The sequence below is a fragment of the Eptatretus burgeri genome, chromosome 1 (assembly GCF_056783735.1).
Source record: "Eptatretus burgeri isolate ZD-2024b chromosome 1, Ebu_testis_v1, whole genome shotgun sequence".
Classification (NCBI taxonomy): domain Eukaryota; kingdom Metazoa; phylum Chordata; class Myxini; order Myxiniformes; family Myxinidae; genus Eptatretus; species Eptatretus burgeri.
In genome coordinates, this window is record NC_140961.1 from 112042587 (window position 1) to 112059611 (window position 17025).

The window sequence follows — 17025 nt, forward strand, 5'->3', positions numbered from 1 at the left end:
GCAGGAGCAAAAACAGAAGAGAACACGTGAAGAAACCGATAAGGCAACTAGCCTGCCTATGGTGAGCAAGAATCAGACCCTGAGACTCACCTTCCTGACTGGAGATTCCAAAGCATGGATGTTTTTCTCATTCAGTGAAGGATGGGAGGCAACAGCATTAGTAAGGGAAATATGGGATGGGAATCCTAAAGATTGGGTGAGATGTGAGATTGGGAAGAATCCAAAAGATGTCGCAAATGTCCTTGGTTGCAATACACAGACAATGGTGTGAGCACCGACACCAAGCCAGGTGCAGGAATGGTGAGAGATGTGGTCACCACAGATTAGGGAAAGACATTTAAGATGGAAGGATAGATACAAGTCAAAGTTGGCCGAGAAGGTTTCATAAATAGTCATTACAGTTGGGAGAGCAGTAAACCGAATATGCAAAGAAGATTTCGACAGTGTGGGACCTGGATCCAAAGATATTGCCTAAGGAATGGGGTGAAGGGACAGGGCAGGGCAGGAACTATGGGAACGTGAGCTTCTGATGTAGTCTTCAACCCAGCCACCAGCTCAAACATTGAGTCTGTCAAAATGGGACAAATAATTATCAGGGAGGCACACGAGTGAGTTCCAGACATCCTGGAAATAAAAGTTTATCTGAGACAAATAACATCCACATATAAAGCAGCAACCTGCAAAGAGATCCATGAGATTGGAGAGTCAGCCTCTGATGTTGGTGGAGCAGATGTAAAAGGTTGGGTGGTGCATTGATGGGTGCATGGGAGGGGTGATGGGGTGATTGGGTGATGTGTAGCACTGTGAATAGAATAATCAGAATGGGGCACAAGCAATAGGGGTGTCGGTGCCATCACTGGGATAGGATTGTAGGTTGCATGGATGTAGGCAAGGGTGGTGGGGATACAGGGAGAGATGGTGGGGGTATGTGTGCGGACAGGGAAAGCGACAATTGAGGACTCGTTGGAAATGATATATAAGGAGGGACCAGTGTCATCACTAGCATTTGCAGAAAAATTGGTTCCATATCTAGATACCCAAATCGGCAATGTTGCCGTAAACACTGCTGTTGGGTTGAAAAGTAGGCGATTGGATGCTTTTAGGCAGGCTATGTACAATGCATGGGTGTTGTTCGTTGATATGAATGGATACACTTACTACCCAAGAACTCAAAGGGTAATAGGATGGAGCGTGGTGGAAGGGGTTGGATGAGGAGACCATGGACAAAGAAGTAGGAAATTATTCACCATACATCGTGTGATTAGACAGCATGAGCAAATAAATGATAGAAATATAGAGGAGAGAATGCAGGACATATAAGCAATAAAATATATTTTTTAATTGTTTCATGAGCAGGGATCACCGGAACCCTGAACAAAATGAGGAAGACGTCGGCCAAAAAGGAGATGAGACAAAGAAAGGTGAAGATTTGAGAGGTCGGGTGGGTTGGTGGTGGAGGTGGTGGGGGAGTGGAGATGGGAAGATACCAAGAGAAGCCATTTTTTAAGAAATTTTTTGCTTTTTAATTTTCAATTTATTTATTTAGGCGAGGTAGGAGAAGACATGCAAGCGTAAATTGGAAGGTAAGCAAAACAGAGATAAATGTGTATGAAGGAGGAGGTGCCATCCACGTGAAAGAAAAATGATTAACACGAATGCTTAACAATTAACACAACAGCAATGCACAAACACAAGCCAGGAAGAAATTCCAGAGCAAATAGGGTAAAGTCCCAGTTTTGGCCTGCCTTGCTTAAATGCTCGCCTCACTCCCTTGCATCGCCCAGCCACCCCTGGATCCCTTTCTCTATTCTTTTCTGACCATTGGATGAATGTTGGCAATTCGTGCCATGATTTATTCTTTGATTTTTGCTTTATATTCATTCCGAGAAACTTGTACAACCTTTTTGATTTGAACTCGAATGCATGTGCGTTTATGGGTCAAAATCCAACCTTCGATTCCTTTATGGATCAGTATCCCATCTTTAATTTCCTCAACATAAGATAAATCTTGCACGGTGCTCTTGTACTGTATGTTGATTGTATATTGTCTGGGTATTTTTTTTGGCACTTTTAATTATTAGCTTTCAACCGTTTTTCAATTTATGTTTTCTTGTTCCTGTGATGTGCAAATTTTGGGTATTTTTGGAAATCTTAATTTTACAATAAATTATTTATTAGTTATGTAAAACTTTTTGAATCGCAGATTTTCATTGTTCTTATTTTTGATGCTGATTTGTATTCATGTATTTTTTTATTAGTCATTACTTGTAAACAAAATATCTTCAGTCTTTAGACTTTTTATTTGGTGTTTGATAATGAAACCTAAATTATAATTATATATTTATAACATGTATGGGGCATTAAACAAGGGTGGATGCCAGAAACATTGCTGGCTTCCAAAAATATTTGGGGTCTGGGCTCCGGGCTTCCTCAAACTTCCGATCCCCCCCTACCCCAAATAAAACATTTAGCACAGTAGTCATGTAGACAAAGATGCTAATCGTTACATTTGTTACATTGCATAAAAGATGTACATGTTAAAATTTCAGGACTGTATTTTCAAGAAGATGTATTTCAACCTTGCTGAATTCAAACAAGGAATAAAGTACAAAAACAAAAAAAAGTATCTGTTTCCAAACTACTTGATTCTTTAAAAGCACAAACTTACATTTTATATCCATTATTAAACATTTCATATATATATATATTGAACACAATGTCACATATTTTACTTTTTAATTAAACCTCACCACCCATGGTTTTAGAAAAGTTGTATTTGTAAACAGTCCACCATTATTTATTTTTGGGAACCATCATTGTGTCTTGTCTGTTCTGCCTCTTTGAAAAGTGATCAATGATGGCATCCTCCAACACATCCTCCAAAAAAAACAAAAACTTTCAATTGAAAGCAAGGTGCTATACTCTTTTCCCAGTGGGCTTCCAAGCTAGGTGTCTAGACCTCTTAAGACGCAAAATTATCTTTCACAACTGCAGCCACTCAATGTGATAGGTATTTGCACCGTGTTTTTTTTTTTTACGGTTGGAAACATGAGAGGGTCAAGGCATTAGAATGCATCTTTCATGCTGATATTTTCACCCTTTTCTTGTTTACAAGCCAGGTAATTTTGACTTATGGTAAGTAAGGGGTTCAAATATATTTGGGGGAAGTTCCCCATGGACCAGTGACAGCAACACCTGTGGTGGATGCAATAGACACTTGCGATGTTTAAACGAACAGCTTTGGGCTGCATTACATTGCTGGAAAGCATATATAGAAACTGAAAACCCCAAAAAGGACGAGATATCTGCAATCGCAAATGGTAAGCCTTCCACAACGGGGAGAGGCTTTCCCTTGGTGATGGCTCATGACTTACGCTTGGCCCGTTATTCAATGATGGCCATATTTCTTTCAGATCACCACATGACCTTGACCTTCAAATTTTAGGGACTAGTACACCCAATCCTGATGGGAGCGGTAGGAAGAGTCATGTTATTTTCGTCTATGGGGTATATGGCGAACAGTAGATCTAGGCTTGGGCTTCATGAGCATCCGGGGTGTGTTCAGTTACCAAGTTTCTTGTGGAGCATTCGTCAATTGGTATAAGCACTCAAACAAGCACTCCAGTCAAAACCGTGGAATGGCTGGCTTGGTGAGCGCTAGTTAGCTTCTTGGTAACTGAACACTTTCTGGGTTTCCTCCCTTTCAGTTTTGTAGCAACTGTTTAAAAAGGCAATCATACATGTTTGTATTTTATAATTTTTTTTTTTTTTACTTCCGGTAGGCTTGCCCCACAAACTGCCACAATAAGCTATTTATACATGTTAACATGACATTTGTCCAAGAAAGAAAAACCCCTTGGGGAAAGGGATATTATTCATATTAATATTGGTTTGTAGTAACATTTATATTATGCTATTTTCATTCGTGTTATTACTTTTATCTGAAGCGGCCTTGGGAAAACACCACAATTATTTAGCTCAACATGGATATACACCTTAACACGGATTTTGCCCAAGGCGGAAAACCCCCTTGGAGTGGCGGTGGGGCAAATTAAGTCGCAACAACTCCTATAGTGTGACCTATTTATCCTCCTGTTAAGAGTGGTTGAGATTGGATATGTAATGACCAAACGTATTGTGGACAGACAGACAGACACCAAATTGCGTATTCAATATGACAGAGTGTAGATTAAGAAAATGTGCACAATTATGATATGCAAACATCTTGGAAGGCGAAGTGGTGCAAAATTTGATGCAAAATTTCATTCCGAAAGTCCTCGGACATTGGCATAACAAAGGAAGAAAAACCGCAATGGTGGTTTTAAACTCCAAGGGATGCAAGTCCTGTAAGACCTTGACATTTAACCCAGAGGGATATGATGTAAATTGAGCTGAAATGCAACTTACTCTCGGCTTAGGGAAATTTTGTTCCAATCGAATAGACATCAGTTAAGTTATGCTGAAAAATGTTATGCCTATAATTAGGTCATGGCCAATGAGGTCAAGGTAGAAATTAAAAAAGGTCAGCCCCACCTACTTTATATTCACATAATTGATACAAAATTTCCTTCCAAAAGTCCCAGCCGGCTCTGAGATACAGCCCGGAAATTGATACAGTTTAGAAATTTCGAGTGTTGAGAGTGCACGGAAGAAAAAATTCTAAACGGTGGTTGAGTACTCCTTGGGGTCAAAGAAACTCTGTGATACCATTCAAATTGGGGGTGCTAATTGTAGAAACAAACCCTACAACAGCAATAAGCAACAGCAATATAACAACAAGGTTACTTTTTAACTCGCATGTTAGTCAATTGCTATTTGTTAGGTTATCTCTCCGAAATACGCAGAGAGTGGTTTCTGGTATCCGGCCATTCGTCTGTCCATACGTAGTATGCATGCCCGTTAACATTTGACTCAAACATCTCCTCACAAACGACCCAACCGATATGAACCAAATTTGGTTTGATGCATCAGGACAGCAAGGTCTCATGGGGTTGTGCTCCTCATACAGATGCCCCCCCCCCCGAGAAAGAGGGTGAAAGGGTTTTTTCCACAAATATTGATATTTTATTCAAAAATCTTCTAAAAAAAAATCGACATGCAGATCCAGACCAAACTCGCCACCAGGCATCGGGAATATACCCTCACCTTAAGTTGTGTCTTATGGCTGTATTTCCCCCAGAAAGGGGGCAATGGGCCCCCCTCCCCAAATCCCTCTTTTTTTTTTTCAAGAAAAAAAATCTTCTCCACAACTACCTGAGTGATATGGACTAAATTTGGTACAATGCATCAGGACAGTAAGGTCTCATGGGGTTTCGCTCCCCATCCTGATCCGCCCATTTAAAGGGAGTGAAAGGTGAGTTTGCTCTAAATATTGGTGTTTCATTCAAAAATCTTCTCAGAAACTGACAACTGGATCCAGACCAAACTGGTCATGCGGCATCCTGACCATGCCCTAACCTTAAGTTGTGCTCCCGATAGCGGTATCTCCCCTGAAAAGGGGGCCACAGCCTCCCTCCCCTAATCCCTCAGATTTTGGGATTCAAAATAACCATCAATCCCCAATGGGGCTATTTATTTGGTTATTGTTAACACCTTTGGATCTTTTCTCGTTCTCATTTAATTTTATAGTTTGCAGCATTTTTCCCTTTGGGATTCTGTTCATGTGTATTTCATGTGACTGCCTTGTGACCCTGCCCTTTCTCTTTCCTTTAACCTTGTTTAGCTTTTCATTTTATATCAGTCCAACACCAGTTTTTTGTTATTTTGTTTCATGACATGAATGACTGTATGTAAGGTAGCATCCAGGGTTAGCTTTCATCACATGAGCTCCCCGAAGTGCCATAGCATTGTGGGAAAGATTAAAAATAGGGGCAATACCCCTGGGCGCTCACCTGGTAGAATAATGACATTGAGGAGGAAGTCAACATGTGCCGTGAACAACCATGTGCTGCAATCAGCAAAAAATGTACCAATGAACCAATGTTGTAGCAAATACCTATTTTGGTTAGCAATCCCCCTCCCCATGTAAATCCCCTTCGACCAGTGACTTTTTAAAATAGTGTGAACAAACTTTGGTACATCATGAGTGATGAAGGTTGTGAGCAAGTTTCATCTTAATTGTGTGTGTGGTTTCAGAGAAGAAAGCAAATACCTATTTTAGGGGGAACCCTCTGGAGAGCCAAATTTTTTTTTAATGCCATGCAACAAAATTTGGTACGTCACGGGTGATGAAGCCTGAAGGGTGTGGTAAAGTTTCATCAAAATAGTGTGTGTACTTTCAGAGTAAAAAGCACGTACCTATTTTGGAAGGTCAAACCTGGATCCACTTTGACCCCTGGTCGACCCCCTGACACACTGACTTTTTTTAATGCCATGAACAAACTTGAGTTGCAACATACAAAGTATCATATCAGCCAAGTTTGGTGGCAGTCCCATCAGCAGTTTCAGAGAAGAAGTTTCAAGTGTTTATGGACTGATGATGTACTATCCCGTAATCTCGCCAGATCTACATTCCAGGGAAGCTAAAAATGAACAAGAAATAGTAGACCCCCTAAACCTAAACATAGCCCCTGCAAACAATTTTGCAGGGGCAATTTTTTTTTTATTGGAACACTTAAAAAAAATACCCTCAAAAATATTTTTGAACTCTTGTCGCTGATCATTTTTGACAACTGTGACCATTGACAAAACACCGTTTTATGGTTGTGTAACTTTTCTAAACTGTCCTCATTCCATCTCATTCAACTTGTCAAAAATTCTGCTTGCAAGGGCATGAGGTGGACGTAGTGGAGGAAGCTCCACTAGAGGAACGTTTGGGTCGATTTTCAGTATGTAGGCCACAGACAGGGTTTCTGTAGTTGATTTCAGCTTTGGGTTATATTCCTCTATGCTGTAGATCCATTGAATCAGGTTCAACTTGGTGCTGTCTGCTCCTGAGAAGACTGAGGGTTTGTTCTCCACATGGACAATGTAGCATTTAACATACGCAGTACCGTGCGACCCAGTATTTATACTGTATTGGCAGTATCACGATGCCTTCTAAACTCAAGGCGTGATTGGAATATGACACAAAGCATCATTTAGTTTGGTGTGGCTTCTGATCAATTCCAAGCATCTGAAAGACATGAAAAGGCAGAATGGAGTAGGTCTGTATCATTGTGAACATCGTGGCTCTGTCCAGAAACATACAATGTCTCATGCCAATTATTGTGTGATGCTTTGTCTTCGAATCCATGAAAATCTATGTGAGTGCAGTCTCTTAACTCTGATACTGATGAGTAACCATCATTGTCAGCAGGTATAGGCTAAATGTGGATCTGCTTCTGTTTGTAGCATATAGCTGCAAAATGAAAGGGTTGTTTTCTTTTTTGCAGTAATCCCTCTTCTGGCCTTTGACAGGACACTTCTCATTCTTTACAGAATACCCACGGCACCGCTACTTCTCTCGGCCCTTTGGCTGATTGCGCAAAAGGAAGGTTGTCTTTGGCTTTGATAGTTGGAAGTTCTTTCCTGCTCAGGCAGGCTTGCTATCTTTACCTCTCTGCTTCTCTCACAGCATGTATTTCACACACACATATATCATGAGCTGCATCTTGCACCTTTGTAATCTATTTCATGCTTCTGTCAAATGCTAATTGCCATATGATGAGTTTGGTTATCCCCCCCCCCCCCCGCCCTCCTTCTCCTCGTACAACCATAATCCATCACCAAAAGCTTCAATCCAGTCATGAAATAGTCGAATTTCTCCCCTTCAAGCTGATTTCTATGATTAAAGTTTACCGTAGCTCTCATCTGATTATTCTTGGACTTGACATAATTTATGCATTTGTTTTATACAACTTTGGTTTCATTCTCAGGGGGTAATCCCACTTTCTCAGTTTCTCGTGCAATCGAGTGAAATGTCAAGTAGATCTCTCTTCCTTTTTCTCCTGTGTATGTCATTGAATAATTGAACTTTTATTTCTCAGAATTTTCAGCCAGTGCTCCTGCAAAGGTAAACTGATAATATTGCTTGAACCTCTAACTCCTTTATGCATGTCTGCCACCTGCCACTTCATTGCTTGCTTGTCACTAGATAGATGCTGTCATGCACAGTCATCTGAACGCAAAGTGCAAGACACGGGACCGAAGTAATTACGCTACTTAGTCACTTGTTGTGTGGCCTGCGGTGAATTCCTCATCCACCATGTCCCTTTTCAAAGCAGATTTCCAATTCAGCTCATATCTCCATCGATGGATTCCTCAAACATCTACTGTACTTGTGTATGATCGATGGAGGACCAGAACTCTCTTTGATACTCAGGTTCAAAAACTCATGACACAGGGAGACAGCCATGCCATGCGTTGCTCCCTTGCTTTATATAGACATCAGAAGTGGCATTATATCATCAAAGATGCTACAAACTCTTTGAATCACAGAAAAGGTGCTGGTTTGCCATTGTGGAATATTCAAATTGAATTGTTTATGGGGGAAATAAAATGCAAAATAATTGCATTAAACTGATTTAGGATTTCAAAATTCAATTGAAAATGAGTGAATAGGTGGATAAAAGAAAGGAAATTACAAGGGAAGGGAATATTTTAGAACACTATCATATTCATCATCAGAGACAATATATGCAATCTTGTAACACGCGCAGTGAACACTCCAGGCAGATGTGCTAAGTAGTGGTATAAAAGTGGTTCAATATGTCGACAATACACAACTTTTGAAATGATGTAATCTGCCCCAGATTGCATGCGCAGAAACTCCTAGTCACAAAATCCTTTGGGGTGGCCTGGACGTGTATCATATGTGCCAGATAAGGAATGTAGCATAATACGGCTCACCAAGCTTTTAAAGAAGCTGATACGACTTGGAAAGCTACTGTGAAAATTCTTTCGCATAACAAAAAAATTGGAGAAATTCCTGATCAATCCATCCAAAAAGTTGATGACTTGCGGTTGCAAAACCTTGAAATAAATAATTGCAAAAACTCTCTGATGTGGGCCATGAAAGCAGTTGGGAGAACACTGCAATCTTTCTTGGTTAAAGCAAATAAATTTTCACCAAAAAATAGAAACCTTTGTGGTTCTTAACACCGACGGGAATGTCATATTTGGGAGCTTGGCGATGCACAGGGTAAGTTTAAAGTGATGCTATTTACTTTTTTTTATATCATACCGTTTGCAGATGGGCCACGGCATGTAGTCAAGGTTCTATGCTCAGGAGGAGGTAATAATAACAAAATTTTATTTATATATGCATTAAAAAAGAGCCCAAGTTAAAAATTAAAAGAGCTTGTGATTGATCAATTTAAAAATTAAATAAAAATGTATTTGGAGAAAACCCAAAATTAATAAAAATCAATTAAAATAAAATATAGAAATACAAAAAAAGTGAAAAAATAAATGTCAATAACCATAACATGTTTGTTGTACCAACACCAAAATACTAATGGTGTTTCCACACTGGACAGCTAAGTACAGCCATTATTTGAACCATGCCAGCTGTTTACTATCACCAACCAATTGTTTCTGTGAGCCTTCCACCAATGTCTTTGATAATGTGGGACATTGATTGGCCATTGAGCCCTTTTTTCTTTTAATGGCGTTAGGTTCAAAAATGTAGGACTGACTAAGGCCGGTGTGTTTATGGCACTTCATGTTTTCTGCATAGGGGGCTGCCTCTCCGGCCATAATAGATGTGTTGTTGATGTGGGATTTGGCCAACGTGTTGATACAGGTGCAGTCCCAAGTTAGACTTCTCCCCTTAATGTAGGGAACAATACTCAAGCCTTAGGGCATACACTTTCACCATGGTCTAAATCAAGGGGTTTCAAGACAGATGGTACCCCTGCCCAGTGAAGGGCATGACTGACCACATCGTTCAAGGCAGCATGTCTTTGTGAACGACCGGTGCTCAAATGGCACGACAAACCATGATGGCCAAGCATATCCATTGTTCGACCGCATCAACACTTATGACGCTCACAGACTGTCGCTCCAACTCGCAGGGAGACTGCAACCCTCAGGAACTCTGGGCCAAGCTGGGTTCCCAGGTAGGGAACAGAGATTGCATGGAACCATGACTAACTCTCCTCGGTTGCTGCAGCCAAAAGATGGGCTCTGGCAACCCGATTCACCCCTTCATCAGGCTGACAAATAAGACTCTTGCCTCCTCGACGTCCCAAGCTTTGTGACTGAGCTGGGACAGACCTTCAGGTTCGCCAGCACCGGCATAAACAAAGCTCTATGGCAACACAACCATTGCCAACTCCCCCGTTTTTGCCAAACCACTTATGCGGGACAGAATGGTGTCAGCCAAGGGGTGAACAACCAGTGATGAGCAAATGAAGCCAGGAAGGGCAATGTTAGTAGCCCTCCTGAAACCCAGAGCACCTTGCTTAACTAGAAGTGTGGCTTGCGTTCAAGCAATATCATCGAAAGTGCCATTGGAAAATTTTAAAACTGTTTTGTGGATGGTGCAGTCTAAAACTTTAAGTTGCACACAATTCAAGTCGAAGGGAGTTGGGACTATCTTGATATCAGGGAGGACTGCCTTGAATAGAGCCTCGGAAAGTTGACAGTCATCCAGCGATGCGTGGTTAAGGATAGTTAGCTCACATTTGCTGCTGTTAATCTCAAATCCAATGTCGATCAGTTGAGCCATTGTATTCTGAAAGTAAGCCAGCACTTTCACAGGCTTATCACCAAATGATGCGTCATCAAGGTACCACATATTAAGCTCCGACCGAACCCCCCTAAATATGGAGTCAATGCCCAGGGAGAAAAGGCCAGGCACAAAGGGGATGCTGTGTTGGATGCCGATTGCCGAATGAATGGCCTCATCACCGTAGAAGAGGACTGAAGGCCTGGTGTATGCCAGCCAAATGAGCAGACAGATGCTGGGGTTGCGTCTTCATGCTCTGCCAAAAAAACAAAATCACACCTCAAGCAGTTAAACACATTACGTATGTCAAGCTTAAGGAAAACATGGTTTGGAGGTGGATTTGTCAATTTGTGTTTGGCAGCGTGAGTAGCACTTCACACCCACCATTGGTGGAATAACCCAACTGGGCACAGCGTAGCTCAGCCCCAAGTTTGTCGGAAAAAGATCGGGTGGGGGTCGGTATGATCCTCCAGCGATTTACGATAATCTATCTATATATTACTAAAATTCTCATCTTGTATGTATGCATGTATGTATGTTCCTGAAATGCAGCCAAGACATACACGATAGTGCAAAAAATTTAGGGCCACCTTTCTCACCATTCTCCTGCGGTGTGTAGTATCAAGTTTTGTTCAAATCGGGCAACGAAAAAAAATTATTAAAAAATCAATTCCCGATTCAGTCAAGTACTCTTCGGGAGAATTTGATCAATGCAAACAACCTCAGCGGTATAGTTTGCTGGAGCTATCTTTTTTTTTTCTTGACATTATTTTTTTCATCAACCGCTGTCACAACAGGAACCCAACGGGTTCACTGGTCGTCTAGTATTTTTCTCTAAATCATATTTGGGAGGAGGGGGTGAGGGAGAAGATGGAAGTGTGAGTTGTGTGTGCCCTTGTACAGATATATTTTTGGGTTTGGTTCTGGGCCACAAAATAAATTATACTTGATGTTTGCATCTGTTGGTGAAAGGAGAAGTGTGTGTGCGTGTGCGTGTGTGCTGTAATCATGTTGCCGCTGGCTAATTGTATTAACAGGAAAGGGTACGAACCTGACTTCTTTTCCACGGATATTTCTCCTGTGAGTCCAATTTGCATTCAGGAACAAAACAATTATGGTGAACCATTTTGAAATTGCCACTTTTTCATCGAGATGATAAAAATTATGTTAAAAATATGATTTGAATTACAAATTTCGTGCGAGCAACGGCAGGTTAAAAGTACCTTGTGAGCAGAACCAAATCAGTGAGAACACCCACAGCACATGTGCACAAGGCCTCATTTAGCATTGAAACATTTCAAATGTCAGGTAAATGACACAGGTGACAGCTGATTTTTGTACAGCTTGTATCGTGATGAAAGCAAATCCAACAAAATACAGTTGTCCCGTTTTGATCCTGATGAAACTGGCCTGAATACACACACCTTCCAGGATAAATGAGGTATACTATTACTTAGTTGTTTTATTTACTTTCTGTGTGCTATCTCAAACGAGCAATTCATGGCTGTATTAAAATAATAATTAACTCGCTACTTATCTCGTGTAAATGTCATGTTTGGGATTTTGAGCCAGCTTATCCAGGTCAATATTAAAATTGCTGCAAGTTATTGTTTATCACTGAGGTGAGGAATTAGGGTACAGCAGAAAGCAGAGTCAACCGGAAGTGGATATAAAGGTTTCCTCGAGAAGCTATCAGGTAGTTTTACACACACAAAAAAATTTGCATTGGATTCAGGATACGATTTACAATTGATTGCTAAAAAAATCCAAGGTTACCTTCAGTTTGGTGCGTTTTCCAGTTCGCAGTTAGTAGTCCCAACCCCCCACCCAATTAAGGCTTGACAGAGCCGAGGAGATGCGTCTCTGGTGACAAGGGGAAAAAAGGGGTTGTCGGAGGGATGGGGGATGGAAGAGTTCAAGCGCCATCATAAAAAACCCCATAAGTGCACTCTCTGCAATGCTCGGCCCAAAATAAAGGTTCAGTGTTGCTAAAGCAAGCCCATGGCATGGATTACACAGGGTGTTTCGCCTTTGTTTTTCCAGTGGTACTTTGGGCAAGGATTTGCAATTTGTTCAGAGATCCGGCATAAACTTGCCTACTCTCCACGGAAGACACCGTGGGATCTTTACCATCCATCAAATAATGTGAGTGGATCGGACACCCGGATTAATGTCTAGTCAAGGGACGATGCACTTTATGATGCAATGGCCTGGCTACGACACACAAATCTGATAGTCCATATTCGGGTCTAGAATTAAACCCAGACTAGACAGCACAATGGTAAGTGCATCACCATAACACCATAACTCCACTCCTGATTGTGTTGAGTAAATAAATAATTAAAAATAATTCATTTGAATGATAAACTGAAAGTTTTTTTTTATATTTCTTGAAAGTTCGTATCTATATTTGATGTTTATTTATGACGCGGAAAATTGTGGACTTTATTTTTCACGTCATCACAAACACTGAGAGCATCGAAAAATATGTTTATTTTATTGTCAAAGCTGCAACTTCAGAATGAAAATCTGATTGACGAATGAAAATATTTGCTCCAACCAGCACTATCTGGATGGTTTGTAAGAACCCATTACATGGGGATGTGCCCTTGTACATTCCAGCCCGATGATGGATCCAAGTATGTCCCAAAACTCTGTCTTTGGAAGGCGAAGGGACCGACTATTCCTTAAATGCCAGGAGACAAATAAGAATCCCACAACTTTAATCTGAATCCCTTTGCTTCCTGACTCTTCGTCATCTTTAATGTGACCATAATCTCGATCAATTCAACAAAAGAGGTCTGAAGTAAAATGAAGAGCTAGTCTTGTCTTGCTTTGTGAAGGCGAGTGTCGATAGAGGTCGTAAGTCTGGTTACAGGTCACATCAATTTTACAGGCTTCATGTTATCAGGTAGACGGAGTACTTTATGGATGTAAGTGCAAGACTGCACTTCAGCGCCCCTTCGTTGTGTAAAATTATTACAATGGTTTCTTGCTTGGCTCAAATGAAGCATTCTATACCTTGATTTTCACTCCAAATCATGAACTTATCGAACTGTTTCGGACAATCGAGGTTCAATTGTAGCTTATTTGAAATGAATTCTGTCTGAATGCTCTGCAGCGTGTTTATTCCTCGGTGTGTGTATATTTTGAGCTCAATGAGAAGCAACTTTCATATTAAAATGACATGTAAACAAAAAACATATCGTACAGACGTGCAAATTCATGCAACTATGCTCTTTATCGTCTGGAGTTGAGGCTCATTCGATGAGCTGGACAACAAAGGATAGTGGAGGAAAGAACAATTGTCAGGATAAAAGAGAACAGATGGACCAGAAAACTACGGACAAACAATACTAAAACGTGAAAGGACGAAAGTGAGAACTGAAGCATTTGCTTATTGTCTACTAGTACAGTCAAAATGTCGGATGACCTCCCACAAATTGCAACAAAAGCAAACTCAAAAGATTTTGTTTACTGGATATGTCCTCAGTGACAGAAAAAAAGTCCTAAGGGATCCTCCAGGGGGAAAGTCCTGAAGTCATGGAAATCCAATATGGCCGCCACCCAGCTTCGGGGAAAATGAGAAAATTGTAAAGATTGATATTTTAACATGTAAATATATGTTTTTCTGCATTCTAATTGTTTCTAGTTGTGGTTAGTATATTTATATACAAGAATAATTATAAAAATTGAAATGTATTGAGGGAAAAATAAAAAAATTATAGCTTTTTTGTCCAAAAAATGTCAATTTTTTGTCCCGAAGAACAAAATATTTACCTGAGACTGATTTTGGCTCCTTGACCTAAAAAAAAAAGAAATGTTGAAGACACAAGATGAAATCAAGTTTATGGCAATACAATATAATTATGTAAATCATTGAAACGTGACAAAATTCACAATTCCACTCGGGGCAATCACATCTGCCTGGCGAAGGTTTCGAAATGAAAATGAAAATTCGCATTAAACTCAGAAACTATATCCATTATAAACTTACTCTTCATGTTGAGAAAAATCAAGCATATTAAAGTTTGAACTCCAATGTCGTCATCATCCTCTTCATTGTCACATGGAGTGTTTGTGCAGCCAGAGCCCCTGCAGTTTCCACAAGCTGGAGTGCACTCAATGTCGTGCTTCTTGCATGTGCATCTCATGGTGCTGCATTCAGCCTGGCAGTTGCACCTAATGACACGTAACATCTTTTCAGGAGCTGGAGCTATTGATGTCTGAAGTAGCACAAAACCCTCGTCACACTTCTGCCAACCCCAGTCTGTTGGAAGAAGTTCATCTGCACATCCCTTCCATTCTTGGACTTGCAGATACACGCACAGGCTGTGATACTTTGTTGCTTTTGATGTTGGTGGTAACGTCTGTGGTTGCACGTGAGAGGAGCTCCAAGCCACCTTGTCCCAGTCCCGCTGATACCGGAGGGTGTCCAGGGTGTCAGTTGACTTTCTATTGTAGATTATCACCAATGTTTTTTCTCCTGCATCTGCCACATCACATACAGAAGCTGGATATGTATCAAAACCTTGGCCTGCTCACGGAATGTGTTTGCTTTGAACTTTTTTTTAGGGAAGCTCCCTTTCCAATCCCATGAAGACGAGATGTCGTGTGGTGTGTCTGAGGCATGGTGTGTCTCACTTCTTCTGAAGCTCTTCACTCAACATAAAAATGAATCGCTGTTTATTCTGCCTATTGGCAAGAAACTGTTCCTTCTTCATTGTGAGACTTATGTCAGCTGTAAATGTCACAGTAGTGCCAGTATTCCCTTTAGACCGTCTCTGGTGTGTCATGTCCTTCGTGTTGGTACTTTCATAACCATCAAACACGACTATGGCATCTCCGTACTTCTTCGTTACATAATCAGTGTACTGGTGGCATATGTCTCTGTATGTAGATCCAAGAGACCATGGAATGCATTGAACAAGTGCCCCGCCATCCAAAACATACTGTTGCCCATCATTGGGGATATCGGCTGGGGCATCGGATCCAAGAAGATCCCAGATGGCATCAGCAAAGACTGGCTTGTGTGCTTCTCGGAGCTGAAGAGAGGAGTCAAAGAGGGCTGGTGGATAGCTGCACAGTTCATATTTGAAGGCCGACTCCAGTTCTTCTGCTGTCTGTGCAACAGTGATCAGTCTCTGGAAGAGGAGTTGTGGGTCAACCTGGACTTGCTCTCCATCAATCTTGACAGATTACTTCATGCTGAGGGTGACAACTTGGTCTTTCCTCTTAAATGTGTACTCGGCAGGTGTTTCCCCATCCATAGATTTCAATATTTTTGCTCCTACAGAATGTGCTGTATCGACGTTGACGGTGGGGTGTGTATGAACTCCAGTGGCAATGTTCCTCAGACGTGGATCACTACTGAACGGATTCCGTTCCTGTAAATACTGAAGTGCTGATAGTGTGTCCTTCCAGTCATGAGATTGTCTTGCCTTGGTCATGTCCTTCCTCTGCTCTCCAGTGTTGTTGTTCACACCTGTGAGCTCCTGCATTGCCTGGTTTATTTCTGCACAGGCAGGCATTGATAGTAGCCATACCAGCCGTTGTTGCTCTGTCATTCCTCGCCCTCGTGAGCCCCCCGCTGGTCTTCAAGCTTCTCATCAGAACTTGTTCGATAGGCAGGTCAGATGAAAGACCTGCCCACAGCTGATCACTTCGTCGAACCACATGGAACCCCTCATCAAAACGTTGTTGGACATTGGGATGTTGAGTTTTGAGATTGGACTTCTGCTGCAGATACACCCTCGCAGATTTGGCATACAGGTTGTGGCCCGAGGCTGCCAGGTAAGGCAGCATTTCCTGGATGGCCTGTAGATGTAGTGCCCAGTTCCCAGTGCGCTCTGCCCGGATGTATTTGCGTCGAATGTCTGGCATGTCCATATACTGAATGCAGAGCGCTGAAGTTCTGGAAGATATCTTTGCAGACTCAGCATGCTTCTGAAGGTGGTCTTTGATTCGTTTCAAGACATCAGACTTGCATATTTCTTCCACAGACTGGGGTTGGCAGAAGTGTGATGAGGGTTTTGTGCCACTTCAGACATCAATTGCTCCAGCTCCTGAAAAGGATGTTACGTATCATTAGGTGCAACTGCCAGGCTGAATGTAGCACCATGAGATGCACATGCAAGAAGCACAACATTGACTGCACTCCAGCTTGTGGAAACTGCAGGGGCTCTGGCTGCACAAACACTCCATGTGACAATGATGAGGATGATGACGACATTGTCCAGTTCTAACTTTAATACGCTTGATTTTTTTTAATCATGAATAGTGAGTTTATAATGGATGTAGTTTCTGAGTTTAATGCGAATTTTAATTTTCATTTCGAAACCTTCGTCAGGCAGATGTGATTGCCACGAGTAGAA